This window comes from Muntiacus reevesi, chromosome 14 (genome assembly GCF_963930625.1).
Source record: "Muntiacus reevesi chromosome 14, mMunRee1.1, whole genome shotgun sequence".
Lineage (NCBI taxonomy): Eukaryota > Metazoa > Chordata > Mammalia > Artiodactyla > Cervidae > Muntiacus > Muntiacus reevesi.
In genome coordinates this window covers 20,055,168-20,066,610 of record NC_089262.1, presented here as the reverse complement: position 1 = coordinate 20,066,610, position 11,443 = coordinate 20,055,168, and the positions used below count along the sequence as shown (strand labels likewise).

At 37.1% G+C, this 11,443-nt stretch overlaps 1 pseudogene; it reads left to right on the top strand.

Annotated features, from left to right (window-relative positions):
* The first annotated feature begins 5,304 nt into the window (after positions 1–5,304).
* On the top strand, positions 5,305–6,312 carry LOC136146574 (S-formylglutathione hydrolase pseudogene; annotated as a pseudogene).
* Positions 6,313–11,443: the final 5,131 nt, after the last annotated feature.

Genomic DNA, 11,443 nt, shown 5'->3' with positions numbered 1-11,443 from the left:
ATATAGTAACCCACGGAGGGATTTAGTACTTTCCACCAGTGGGCTAGGACCCATCACACAAGGCAGGACTAGTAGCCAACTGCACCAATGGCCAGTCTCCCTCCCAGACCCACCACAGTAGGAAGGCCCTTAGTAGGTGATGACCAGTGGGAAGTGTGCTTCTGTGCCCCACAGGAAATCTCCTACATAAGACCACGTCTCCAAGATTTGGGGAGACATAACCAGCCTACCTCCATCCATAGTTCTTCAGGCACTCTATCAGATCTAATCCCTTGAATCTGTTAGTCATCCCACTGTATAGTTGTAAGGGATTTGATTTAGGTCATACCTGAATGGTCTAGTGGTTTTCCCTGCTTTCTTCAATTGAAGTCTGAATTTGGCAATAAGTAGTTCATAGTCTGAGCCACAATTACCTCCCAGTCTTGTTTTTGCTGACTGTACAGAGCTTCTCCATCTTTGGCTGTAAAAAAAATAATCAATCTGATTTTGGTATTGAGCAGCTGGTGATGTCCATGTGTAGAGTCTTCTCTTGTGTTATTGGAAGAGGGTGTTTGCTATGAAAGTGAAAGAGAGGACAGTGAAAAAAGTTAGCTTAAAACTCAACATTCAGAAAACTAAGATCATGGCATCTGGTCCCATCACTTCATGGCAAATAGATGGAGAAACAGTGGAAACAGTGACAGACTTTATTTTTTTATTTATTTTTGGAGGGGCTCCAAAATCACTTCAGATGGTGACTGCAGCCATGAAATTAAAAGATGCTTGTTCCTTGGAAGAAAAGTTATCACCAACCTAGACAGCATATTAAAAAGCAGAGACATTATTTTGTCAACAAAGTTATGTCTAGTCAAAGCTATGGTTTTTCCAGTAGTTGTATATGGATGTGAGAGTATGACTATAAAGAAAGCTAAGTGCCAAAGAATTGATACTTTTGAATGGTGATGTTGGAGAAGACTCTTGAGAGTCCCTTGGATAGCAAGGAGACCCAACCAGTCCATCCAAAAGGCAGTCAGTCCTGAATATTCATTGTAAGGGCTGCTGCTGAAGCTGAAACTAACACTTTGGCCACCTGATGTGAAAAAATGACTCACTAGAAAAGTCCCTGATGCTGGGAAAGATTGAAGGCCAGAGGAGAAGGGGATGACAGAGGATGAGATGGTTGGATGTCACCAGCTCAATGGACATGAGTTTGAATATGCTCCATGAGTTGGTGATAGACAGGGAGGCCTGGTGTGCTGCAGTCCATGGGGTTGCAAAGAGTCAGATATGACTGAGTGACTGAGCTTAACTGAACCAACCTACCTGATAAAGAGAAATAAGTCCAGAGAATTAGGGAAAACAAAGAGATAGAATATGTTCCAAATGGAGGAACAAGACAAAACCTCAGAAAAAGAACCAAGTGAAAATGAACAGTATACCTGATGCAGAGTTCATGACAATGGCCATTAAATGCTCAATGAATCTGTGAGAACAGTGGATGAACATAGTGAAACAAACAGAAAATATAAAGAAGTGCCAAATATAGCTAAAGAATACAATAGCTGAACAAAATACACTATGGGGAATCAACAGTAGATTGGATGATGCAAAGAAACAGAATTAGCAAACTGGAAGGCAGAGTAGTGGGAATCACCCAAGTGGAACAGAAAAATTTAAACAATGAGGACAGTTTATGAGGCCTCTGGGATATGGTCATACTAATATTTCCATAATGGGGGTCTCAAAAGGAGATGAGAGAGAGAAAAGGGGCAGAAAATATATTTGAAGAGATAATAGTTAAAAACCTCCATATTCTGAGGGAAGAAACAAACACCCAGGTCTGGGAAGAACAGAGAGTCCCAAAGAAGGTGAACCCAAAAAGTTGCATACCAAAACCGGTTATAATTAGAATGGCAAAGATTAGAGCTAAGGGGAGAATCCTAAAAGCAGCAGGAGAAAAGAACTAGTTACCTACAAGGGAACTCCCATAAGATTATCAACTGATTTTACAGGCGAAAGTTTACAGGCAGGAAGGGAGTCACATGATATTTTCAAAGAAATGAAAGAAAAAACCTACATCCACAAATACTTTACCTGGCCAGGTCATCATTCAGAATTGAAGGAGAGAGAAAATGTGTTACAAACAACCAGCAGCTAAGAGTTTAGCACCACTAAGCAGGCTGCACATGCAGTTTATGGGATTGCTCAATGTGGAAAAGGAAAGACCAAAACTAGTAATAAGAAAAATAAAAGGAAAATGCTTATTGGTAAAAGCAAATATACAGTAAGGTTAGTAAGTCAAACATTTACAAAGCTAGTAGGATGATTAAAAGGCAAAATATTAAACTTACCTATATCCACAGTTAGCTAAGGAACACTCAAAAATAAAATGTGGAAAATATGATTTCAAAACATTAAACATTAGGATAGGGTGAGTAAAAATACAGGGTTTTTAGAATGTCTTTAGATCAAAAATATATATATATATACAGATATATATCTGTATATACACATATATATATACAGGAGACCTGTAATACAGGTCTGTAATACAGGAGACCTAGGTTCGATCCCCGGGTTGGGAAGATCCCCTGGAGAAGGGAATAGTTATGCACTCCAGTATTTTGCCTGGAGAATTCCATAGCCAGAGGAGCCTGGTGGGCTATGGTCCATGGCATCACAAAGAGTCAGACATGACTGAATGATTAGCACACACACATATACATTTTTGTAACATATATATTTTTATATTTTAGCATATATATCTTTGTAAATATGCTATACATATAAATATATGTGAACATGTACATGTTTTTGTGAAAAACATAGTAACACAAACTAAAAACCTACAATAAATACATATGTACACACACAAATAGAAATCATGATTCAAATAAACTCTACAGCAAGTCATCAAATCACAAGGAAGAGAGGAAAATTAGGAACAAAAAAGAAAAAATAAGAATAACCAGAAAGCGATTAATTAAGTAGCAATACTAGTGATAATCGCTTCAAATTAAAACAGTCTCAATGCCCCAATCAAAAAATATAGTGACTGAATGGTTAAAAACAAGACCCATATATTTGCTCCCTACAAGAGATAATCTTCAGATCTAAAGATACACACTGAAGTGAAGTGATGGAAAAAAGATATTTAATAAAAATGGAAAAAGGAAAAATGGTGGGAGTAGCAATACTTATATCAGACCAAGTAGATTTTAAAACAAAGCTCTAACAAGAGACAAGGAATATTACATAGTAAAAAACTGGTTGATCCAACAAGAAGATATATATAACTGTAATATATATACACTCAACAAAGGAGCACCTAAATACGGAAAGTGGTTATTAACACATGTAAATGGAGAAGTTGACAGTAACAAAATAATAGAAGGAGAGTTCACCATATCACTTATATCAAGGAATGGATCATCCATGCTGGTGGTTTAGTCACTAAGTCGTGTCTGCTCTTGCGACCCCGTGGACTCTTGCGACCCCATGGACTGTAGCCCACCAGGTTCCTCTGTCTATGAGATTTTCCAGGCAAAAATACTGGAGTGGGTTGCCATTTCCTTCTCCAGGGGATCTTCTCCAGGAATCGAACCCAGGTCTCCTGCATTGCAGGCAGTTTCTTTCCCAACTGAGCTAAAAGGGAAGCCCGTCCATATAGATCATCCATATAGAAAATCAATATGAAAATATTGACCTTAAAGGACACATTAGACTAGACTAGATATACTCTACTAGATATACATACTGTGTGTGTGTGTGTGTGTGTGTGTAACCATTCCAACCAAAAGCAGCAAAATACAGTTTTTAAGTACATGGAACATTATCCATGGGAGAACACATGCAAGAACAAAAACAAACACCCATAAATTTGAGAAAATTGAAATTAAGCATATTTTCAGACAACAATGATATTATAGTACAGTTCAGCTACAAGAGAAAATAAAAATAAGTAAAGGAAAAATGGGACAGAAGAAGTAAAATTGTCACTATTTGTAGATGGCAATGCTGTTTATAGAAAGTTCTAGAGAAATCACTGAAATCACATTAGAATTTATCCATGAATTCAGTAAAGTCAAAGGGTACAATGTTTCTACGTACTAAAAACAAACTATCAGAAAGGTAAATTAAGAAATCAATCTCTTTTACAATTGTACCGAAAATTTAAAAAATACCCAAGAATAAATCTAAACAGAGAGGTAAAAGGCCTATATTCAGAAAACTATAAGACATGGTGAATGAAATTGAAGATGACACAAACAAATGGGTGTATATACTGTGTTCATGGGTTGGAAGAATTAATGCTATTAAAATGGTCAGTTATAAATGGACAAATCAAATTAATAATGTTCTCACTGAGATAATAAGGTGTAAAATCTTTATCAAGAAATATAAAAAATATATAAGAAATAAACCTTCCTGAAATCAATTAAAAATTTGAGTATATGGATATTAAATTTTTAGGTTTGCTTAAAGTATCTTATCCAGATTTCAATCATTGTAGGTTTGATCTCTAAATTCCAAGCGATTTCAATAAAATTGTTAATAAAAATTATTGCCACTGTTTATTTAAATAAATAAACAAAGTTTTCAAGAAGAAAACAAAGAAGAACAAGAATACTGTGTTACAAATAATTTAAAAATTTATTATAATAGCTAATGTTAATAAAAGATATTAATAATAGGAGCATTGGGTGAGGGTATATGAGGTATAAGATAACTACAAACATAAAATAATTTCCAAAGAAGTATATTTGAAAATGCATTAGAATTCTTCAGTAATCTAAATGAACAAGTGCTGAAATAGAAATGCTCTTGTGAAAAAAAAAAATGTAATAAACAAATTCTAGAATACCGAGTGAATGATTGCATAATAAATGTGCCAGCTAAAGAAATAGAATATGTTGTAAATGTGTTGAGCAATTAATAGTTTTGAATTAATTGGAGAAGTAGTCTAATAATCACTCTGTTAACATATCAAATTAACTTCAGAGTAATTAAAATCTAGTATAGAAATGAGGCCATATAAATAACATAATCAATTGTATCTAAATTCTTATTAGGTTTTGGAATGTTGAATCATTTTCTAAGGAGAAAATTATTGATGGAGACAAAAACGATGCAACATTTTCTAAAGCATTTTGTCACTTTTTGTGAAAGTTTTAATAATCTTATTTGTCCAAAATTATTTTACTTTTACAATTCATCCTAATTTCATACTGGTGAAATAGCTAAGCAATTTTTTTTTTTTAATCGGAATGGGGAACACATGTAACTAAGCATTTTAAAACAGTGAGATAGACAGCTGCTCTTCCCGCCGCCACTGGCGGATCATCTACCCTTTGGTACAGACCAAAAAGCAAGTAGTAATCGGACAGAAGAAGAATGGCATCAAAACAGGTTTCCGGCAGCAAGTGCTTTGGCGGGCTGCAGAAAGTTTTTGAACATGACAGTGTTGAATTGAAGTGCAAAATGAAATTTGCTGTCTATTTACCACCAAAGGCAGAAACTGGAAAATGCCCTGTGCTATGTTGGCTGTCTGGTTTAACTTGCACAGAACAAAATTTTATATCAAAATCTGGTTATCATCAAGCTACTTCAGAACATGGCCTTGTCATTGCTCCAGATACCATCCCTCGTGGCTGCAATATTAGAGGAGAAGAAGACAGCTGGGGCTTTGGCACTGGTGCTGGGTTTTCTGTCGATGATACTGAAGATCTTTGGAAAACTAATTATAGAATGTACTCTTACCTAAGGAACGAGCTTCCCCAACTCGTAAATGACAGTTTTCCAGTGGACCCCCAAAAGATGTCTGTTTTTGGCCACTCAGTGGGAGGCCATGGAGCTCTGATTTGTGCTTTGAAGAATCCTGGAAAATACAAATCTGTGTCAACATTTGCTGACTTTGCAACCCAGTGCTTTGTCATTGGAGCAAAAAAGCTTTTATTGGATATTTGGGAACAGATCAAATTAAATGGGAGGCTTATGATGCTACCTATCTTGTGAAGTCCTATCCAGGTTCTCAGCTGGATATACTAATTGATCAAGGGAAAGATGATGAGTTCCTTTCAGATGGACAGTTACTTCCTGATAACTTCATAGCTGCTTGTACAGAAAAGAAAATCCCTGTTTTCAGATTACAAGAGGGTTATGATCATAGCTACTACTTTATTGCAACCTTTATTGCTGATCACATCAGACATCACGGAAAATACCCGAATGCATGAAAAACTTCAGATAAGAGAATCTCCAGGATTATAAAATTGTAATAAACAGAATTGCAAGGAAATAAGATTTTAAAACTTTGGATTTCATAATGCTAAAAATACTTCATTCTGTAGTTGAATCACCCCCTGAATAAAGATATCAAACCTGAAAAAAAAAATAGATAGAAAAGTAACTCATGAAACAGCAGACTACTATACTACCATCAAATTAAAATAGTCTAAAAATGTGTTTTGTAACAAAGCACATATACAAAATTTGTGTACATATACATATACATGTAATAACTGGCTTCCTTGGTGGCTCAGTGGTAAAGAATCTGCCTGTGATGCAGGAGTTGCAGGATACAAGTGTTCGATCCCTGGGTTGGCAATATTCCCTGGAGGAGGGCATGGCATCCCACTCCAGTATTCTTGCCTGGAGAATCCCACGGACAGAGGAGACTGGTGGGTTACAGTCCATAGGATTGCAGAATCTAGCATGACTGAAGCAACTTAGGATACTTGCATGTACTACATAATATCAACAAATACATTTTGATTGATAAATTATATAATGTAAAGCTTGTTCTTTATTTTGTATTGGAGAAGGAAATGGCAACCCACTCCAGCATTCTTGCCTGGAGAATCCCATGGACCGAGGAGCCTGATAGGCTACAGTCTGTGGGGTTTCAGAGTTGGCCACGACTGGGTGCCTTCACTTTCTTTCTTTATTTTGTATGACATCCTCTTAGGTAAAACACGTGTCATTTTGTATAATTTATATGCATATAAGGGCTACCCAGATGGCTCAGATGGTAAAGAATTCTCCTGTAATGCAGGGGATCTAGGTCCAATCCCAGGGTTGGGAAGATCCCCTGGCGGAGGGCATGGCAACCCACTCCAGAATTCTGGTCTGGAGAACTCCATGGACAGAGGAGACTGGCAGGCTACAGTCAGTGGGGTTGCAAAGAGTTGAACATGACTAAGCGACTAGGCACAGCACACCATACGCGTATGGATGCATATATATGCATAGAAATTCATATACATATTATGTATTTAATATTTGTATACATTAATATAAAAGTTCTCCTCTTTACTTTCTGAGTGTCTATCAGATTAACTTTTAGATTTCCTTTGTGGCAACTTTGGCTTTTTCTAGCATATACCTCAAAACTTTTCCAGTCTATACCCAATACCCAGGTCCAAAACTACTTCCACATTTTTGGGTGTGTATTTGTTATAATAGGGCTTCCCTGATAGTTCAGTTGGTAAAGAATCTGCCTGCAATGAAGGTGACCCTGGTTCGATTCCTGGGTCAGGAAATAGTAATACCTGACTCTTGGTAACAAAATATGTATGGTTGTAGTTCTCCAGAGAAATAGACCTACAAGTCTGTGTGTGCTCATTGCTCAGTTGTGTGCAGCTCTTTGTGACCCCATGGACCATAGCTCGCCAGTTTCCTCCTCTGTCCATGAAATTCCCTAGGCAAGAGGACTGGAGTGGGTTGCCATTCCCTTCTTCACTACAAGTCTCTACATATATCCATTTCTGACTATACAGTTTTATCTTTCCTGTCTGTCTATGTATCTACAAGTTAGAGAAAGGGAGATTTGGGGAATTGCCTCACCTGACTATGGAGGCTGAGAAGGCGCACCATCTCCCATTTGTAAACAGGAGACCTGCAAAGGCTGGTGGGCATTGTTCCAGTCTGAGTCCAAAGGGCTAAGATCCAAAAGTGCGGGTTCCTTTCTGAGAGCAGGAGACTGATGTCGCAACTCAAGCTCTCAGAGTGCGCTAAGTTGCTTCAGTCCTGTCCTACTCTTTGTGACCCCATGGACTGTAGCCCACCAGGCCCCTCTGTCCATGGGATTCTCCAGGCAAGAATACTGCAGTGGGTTGCCATTCCCTCCTCCAGGAGATCTCCCTGACCCAGGGATTGAACCTGTGTCTCACAGGTCTCCTGCACTGGCAGGTGGGTTCTTTACCACTAGCACCACCCGGGAAACCCTAGCTATTAGATTGCTCTTGCTGTTCAGTCACCGAGTCTTGTCTGACTCTCTGCGACTCCATGGACTGCAGCACCCCAGTCCTGTCCATCCTTCAGCATCTCCTGGAGAGTGCCCAGGTTCATGTTCATTGCATCAGTGAGGCTGTCCAGCATCAGATAGAAAGTGTGAGTTCTTCCTTCCTCTGTTTTGTATTCTGTTCAAGCCTTCAGTGATTGAATGATGCCCATATCTTTCCATATGATTCCAATGATGCCATATCATGGAGAGTCCATCTGTTTACTTAGCCTACCCACTCCAATGCTAATCTCTTCTGGAAACACTCTCACAGACACATCCAGAAATAATGTTTAACTGGATATCTATCTCATCAGCAAGTGAAGTTGACATATAAAATTAATCATCACATAAGAGAATTTGGACTTCCCTGATGGCTCAGATGGTAAAGAATCCAATTGCAATACAGGAGGCCCTGGTTCAATTCCAGGGTCAGAAAGATCCCCTGCAGAAGGGAAAAGCTACCCACTCCAGTATTCTTGGGCTTCATGGTGGCTCAGATGGTAAAGAATCCGCCTACAATGCAGGAGACCTGGGTTTGATCCCTGGGTCGGGAAGATCCCTTGGAGGAAGGCATAGCAACCCACTCCAGTGTTCTTGCCTGGAGAATCCCCGTGAACAGAGGAGCCTGGAGGGCTACAGTCCACGGGGTCACAAAGAGTCGGACCCCACAGAGCAGCTAAGGCCAGTACAGATGAGAATTTAATAAAATTCATTTTATTTTACTTATTTGTAACCATGACTTTGCCCATAGTTTGTGTGATTTTAAGAATCAAGCATATGTTGTGTTTCTATCTTCATTCATGTCTCCAAACCTTATCCTTTTCAATTTAACTATGCAGGAAATCTATGTAGAGTTTGTTTAATTGTTATTAAATATTGTTTGAATAAAGCTGAACATTTGGAATCTAAGTAGAATTATTGACACATCCCTGTCCAGTTTGAACCTTGTGTATCTTCCCAATCTTTATTTGTTTGTTAGCTCTTGCAATTCATAAGAATAAAGACTTCTGAAGCCAAAATGTGGGTACATTTCTGTTATGTGTTTCTACTTAATTTCAGGAAATTATTTTCCAATTTTAATCATTTTTATTTTGGCTTTGTAACCATTTCATTATAATGTTGGAAAAGTACATCAAAGATGTGGTCTCAGTACTATGTGCCTGTTCCACATATGCCATATTTGTAAGGATTCTAAGAACAAGAATTTATTAGTACATTAATTGCAGTATGGTACAAACATTTCTACTGTTCGCTGAGGACCAAAAATGGATACCACCTAAACACATCATATCCCCTCACACCATTCCTTATCCACCTTCTAGATATTCCTTATTCCTTGTCCTTATTCTCTTGCTACCTTATATGCCTTGTTTCTGTAGTTCTGAAAGTTTGAAATCAGGACATTTTTCAAATTCTTTTGGACTATTGCTGAATATGCTGAATGAAAGATATGTATTAGTGATACATACTGGAATATTAGAGATTATCCATGGTGCCAATATAATTATTTTGGGAGTTATTGTTTGCTTACATCTAGAAAATGTGCTCTTTTTTAGCTTCTTTTAGTTTAGACTGAATATTTTTCACAGCTCTAGTTACAAAGCAAACTTTATTATTGCACTTTGAAATCAATCATTTAACACCTGTTTCAAAAGTAAATAAATGTTAATTGACAGTTTTATTATCATTCAAAACACCTTCTTGCTAATTAATGCTGGGTGAGATTCTCAGTCATCATTTAGTTCTAACCTGAGTGTCAAGAGACTTAAAATATGAGATTTCGATAATTAATAACACAGAGTGCTATGCCTCCATTGATGATGTTTATTTATGTTGATGTGCTATGGTTTTATATAAAGTTATAAAACATCTCACAATATTTAGCACTCTTTTCATCCAGTGCAACAAGAAAATGTTTCTTCCATTTCCTTTTCTTGAGAAATTTCATTTCAGTGGGATAATTACACACTCATCTGGTTTTCAGTGATGAGAAAAATACTCATGTTGGCAGATGGTTTCATTGGTTGTTGAGAAAAGAATATCATAGAAACATTCCATTATGGTTGGGTTCACTAATAGTTGGTCAATGGATCCAAAAATCTGTGAAATCTGAACTCCTAGTAAAGAGAAAATGAGTTCCAAGTTCAGGTAATTCACCATTATTTTTTATTTGAAAATCTGTGGTAATAATTTACATATGCAAGCAATAATATGGCTTATATTCTTTTATATAATTATACCTATAGAGATTATTAGACTATTTTAAATCTCTTAAATAATCATTATTTTTATATTTCTAAAAATGTGGTTCTGAATTGTCTTTTCTTTCTCAAATTGAAGTTAACTTAAAACTAAATAATGTTTGTCTAGTGCTTCATATCTTGCCAGCTCTTCTATGTATACTATCTCATTTAATTCTCGGGGAATTACTGAGAGTAATTGTTAACCTCATGCAACAAAATGGACAAACAAAATTCTCTCAAGGTCTCAGTGCTGGCAAACTGCAAAGGTTACTTTTACCTTTGATTAACTCACACATACTTCTGATTGAACAGATATAAATCAGGGATTCCCAGGAGTCCACCCTCAAATTTGATAATTTGCTAAAATATCTCATAGAACTCAGGAAAATTCTTTGTTACTGTTTCCAATTTATTTAGAAACATACAATACAGGAACAGCCAAATGGAAAAGATGAATAGAGTATAGCATGGTGAGATGGTATATGATACTACTGATGCCCTCCAGGGGTACTACTCCTCTAGCCCATACATCTTAAGAACTCTGAACCCTGTCCTTTTCCTGAAGCTATTGAGAGGCCACAAAAATTGCCTCTAGCACATACATCTTAAGAACTCTGAACCCTGTCCTTTTCCTGAAGCTATTGAGAGGCCACAAAAATTGCCTCATTAAAACAAAAGATGCTCCTTTCACCCTTATCACTCAGGAAATTTCAAAGGTTTTAGGACCCCTGTGCTAGCAATGAGGATAAAGATCAAGTATCTTTCTCATTATACTGCAGTGGAGGACACTTGTATTAGTAGCCTTCAATCAACAAAGAAGTGATGCTAACAAATGGTAGGGTACTGTAACTGAATGAACATGAAAGAGTAGCGTGTTTTCAATCATTCCCTATTTCTCAGGGTGGTTTGTCTTATGAGACAGTTCTTAAGGAGATGC